General features: G+C 50.2%; 1 protein-coding gene across 1 annotated transcript in view; it reads right to left on the bottom strand.

The window, feature by feature from the left end:
* The window catches only part of LOC115948803 (T-lymphoma invasion and metastasis-inducing protein 1-like), a gene marked incomplete at its 5' end in the record, with an annotated part of 14,386 nt that overhangs the window by 2,708 nt on the left and 7,854 nt on the right, over positions 1 to 3,824 (bottom strand). The window lies entirely within an intron of this gene.

Here is a 3,824-nt window from a genome sequence, read left to right as displayed (position 1 = left end):
GAACTCGCTGCCCTCGCCCGCGTTGACGTCCTGCTCGGGAGAGAGACACGGGGTGAGGAGAGCCTGGCCAGGAGCCTGGGTATGACCATGTTCACAGGGGGCCCAGGATGAGGGAAGAGACGAGGATCTGACTCCATGTTTCAGAAGGACTGATTTATTATTTTATGATATATATTAAAACTATACTAAAAGAATAGAAGAAAGGATTTCATCAGAAGGCTAGCTAAGAATAGAAAAAGAAGGAATGAATAACAAAGGCTTGTGGTTCGGACAGAGAGTCCGAGACAGCTGGACTGTGATTGGCCATTAATTAGCAACAACCCCATGAGACCAATCACAGATGCACCTGTTGCATTCCACAGCAGCAGATAACCATTGTTTACATTTTGTTCCTGAGGCCTCTCAGCTTCTCAGGAGGAAAAATCCCAAGGAAAGGATTTTTCAGAAAACATCATGGCTACACCTGGGTGCTGCATGGTTTTTCTCACCTCCATTTTTGCTAGCGATGGAAATCCCTCGTCTCCTTTCGTCCCTAGGGAAAACTACTGGAGGAAAAGGTGACAAACAGGTGGTGTCCACCTTGGAGAGAAGGGTGAAGCTGCCCCACACATTTCCCTCCAGCTTCATTGTGTTTTCAGCATTTAACATCTCACAGCTCCAGGCTGTGCTGTATTGGTGGGGCTGTACACCAATAAATATAATAAGTTATTGTAATGGAGATAACCACTTAAAATCACACTTGGTTAAAAATATATAAACTAAAAAACACACAAAATAAAAAACTTTTTTTGCTTATACCCTAATCACGGGTGTATGTCCCATCCAGCCTAACAATGACACCTGACTGCTGCAGGAGTCCCTGTGGGTCCACACTTTGCCTTTGGGGCATCTAAGGCAGGATTCATCTGCTCTGGAGACAAACAGCTGGAGGAAAAGGTGGGGTGGAGGCAGAGCTTCCAGCACAGGTTAGCAAAGACCAGTCCCACGTGCACTGCTCCAGGTGGTGCCTCCACGGCCTTGGCAATTTGGAATCTGAGATGCAGCATCATCTGTTTACATTAAGCCAAGTTAACAGTGCTAAAGGTTTTGCAAAGGGAGAACATATGGTAGCAAAAACTGGCAGTGTTGAGAAAAGCAGCGCCCAACCTACGCATTTTGAGGAGAAAACATTGATATTGTGCATTCACACCTACAGCTGAAGATACATTTCAGACACCCCAAGGCTGACCTTTGAAAATTATGTAACCAAAAAGGCTCTTGGGTTGTTTTTTTTTTCCTTCCTGACAGGTTAATGTGGCTGAATTATTTCTGTTCTCATCACAAACTGTAATGATGGGCCATGTGATATTCCCCACCAAATCCCACAGACCCTTCCTGGTCCCCAAGAACTTGCAGTGCAAGGATCAGAAGAGACAAGAATTCAGCCAACTTGAGCAAGACAGGAGAAAACCCCACTGAACTGGGGTTTTGAAGGCTGTGACTCACCTGGCCCCTGCTACAAGGCTAATCCCCCCAGGGGGATGGCCACCACCACCTCGGTATCTACAGGCATCGGTGGCAGAGTTTAGAGGACAAACAAAGGCCAAACTCTGTAAATATTTTAGGTATTTGGGCAAAGAGGATGCAAAGAAGCGAAAAATATGGCCAAAACCAACAGGAATTTCAACCTCTACCTCTCCTGCAAGAGCACCTAGTTCTTGAGTCACAAGTTAAAAAAATTTTTAAAAAATTGAGTCTCTGAGAAGAGGTAGCAGAATGGAGTATTTGTTTTGAGAGAAAACAAGCTTCCAGATGTTGGTTCAAGCACCAGTTTTCTTTGTATCCAAGAGCAGCTCTGTGGAAACAAAGAAACCCTCCAGCAGCTCTGTGTGAATCCATCCCCCCGTGGAGCAAGGAGAGCTGAGGGGCAGGGCAAGGGCTGACTGAGTTTCCAGGCATTCATTTGCAATGGATGGGCCCGTTCTCTATAAACACCACTTCCCAAGGGACACTTGGAGTCCAGCTGGAAGAACAAGCACTTCCTTCCCTGCTGAATGAGAGCAGCTCTGCTGGTCCAGCTGGTTATTGAACGCAGACAGGCTGCTCTGGCCAGGCCAGGGCTGCTCTGCTGCTCCACGTGTGAATGAGCTGAGCAGGCTTTCCTGGAAGCACAGCCCTGTCCCCACCCAGAGCAGCTTCCACAGCCACACGTGCATCCTGCTGCTCCAGTGCTCTTGGTTTTGGGAAGCCAGTTACCTTCACACTGACAGGCAACAGGTTCAGAGTGGATATTGGGAAGGAACTGTTCCCTGGCAGGGTGGGCAGAGCAGCTGTGGCTGCCCCTGGATCCCTGGCAGTGCCCAAAGCCAGGTTGGACAGAGCTTGGAGCACCCTGGGATAGTGGCAGCTGTCCCTGTCCATGGCAGGGGTGGCACTGGATGAACTTTAAAGTCCCTTCCACCCTAACAATCCTGTGATTCCATCACTCTATGCTCTACAAAAAGTACACAGTTAGTTCCAAAATCTTAGCTGATGTAACTTTTAGGAAGCATATCTCATGGTCTAGTTAAAATGAGTTGATTCAAGAAAACAAAGAACTACTAGAATAGACCACCAACTTGGGGGAGATAGGATTTGTAAGGCTACAGTCTGTTCAGATGACCTTGGTGAGACATTCTTTTTACTGCCTCAGTTCCCCTGTCAATAAGTGGGGCTTATGCTCTGTAACTAATGTATGAACATATCAGCTGATAAAAACAAGTAATTTATAAAAAAACCTCAGGGATAGAGCACTCAGAGTAGATATATTTGTGGTACTTACTCATAAGGTTAAACTGCAGCACATTTTGCAAAGATCTCCACAATCTTTACCATCATGCAAGTGACAGGCTGGACTACTCAAAAGATCTTTTCAGTGTAATGCTACAGCCCTGCTCCTAATCTCCCTCTGCTCCCTGCACTGCCCTTTCCACTCCTCAAGAGCCCTTACCAAAGCCTTGTGGGCAGCCCACGGAAGGCCTCTGGCAGGAGGAGGGTCTGAGCAGACAAAGGTGGCAGCAGCTCAGAGCCCAGAGCTGCCAGCACTGCTCTGCTCCGAGTTAGCAAATGTGGCATGGAGGGAACCTTGTGTGCCCGGAGAGGAGATCTGGGATGGGGTCAGGAGGGTTCAGGGCTGGGCTTAGCAGGGTTCAGGGCCAGGGCTGGCAGGGTTCAGGGCATTCTCAGAGGTCACTGCTTCTGAGCTCCTGCTGCAATGCCAGCTCGCTCCCACCCGTGGGGAGGGAAAGCCCGGGAGCCTCACAGCGCTGCACTGAACAGCTCAGGGCTCTGCACAAAGCACACAGCTGTAATGCTGCCATCATCCCACAGAAATCTGCTGGCAATGAGGGGGGAACAGTGCCAGGCCAGGAACAAACCAGAGCAGGGGTTGGTGAGCACAGGCTCGACCGAAGGTCACCCTGGGGACAGCAGGGAGAAAGGCACGTGCAGGGCAGGGGCTGAGGAAGGCAACTGAAGGGGCTCTGGGACTGTGCTGGGGTGCGGAGATGTGGGAAGCAGCAGCAGAGCTCCCACTGGGATCTGGGACCCCTGGCACGGCCCAAGGGCTCGGAGGAGCAGCACCATGGGTGTCCCTGAGGTGCCCAGGGGCTGTGACAGGAGGCTGAGCACACAGAGCTGAAGGGAAACAGGAGGGAGAGGTGCCCAGTGGCACAGGGATCAGCCCTGGAATGAGGACCACAGCCGGGCTGAATGGGGCCATTGTCACCAACAAGGCCACGTGCCAGGAGCATCCCAGTGCAATGAAGTGGAATGGGTTATCACAGCCCCATCAAGTGCAGGGAGCG

Source organism: Geospiza fortis, unplaced genomic scaffold (assembly GCF_000277835.1).
Source record: "Geospiza fortis unplaced genomic scaffold, GeoFor_1.0 scaffold659, whole genome shotgun sequence".
Lineage (NCBI taxonomy): Eukaryota > Metazoa > Chordata > Aves > Passeriformes > Thraupidae > Geospiza > Geospiza fortis.
The sequence above is the reverse complement of the archived record's forward strand: the minus strand, read 5'-3'. Positions and strand labels throughout refer to the sequence as shown.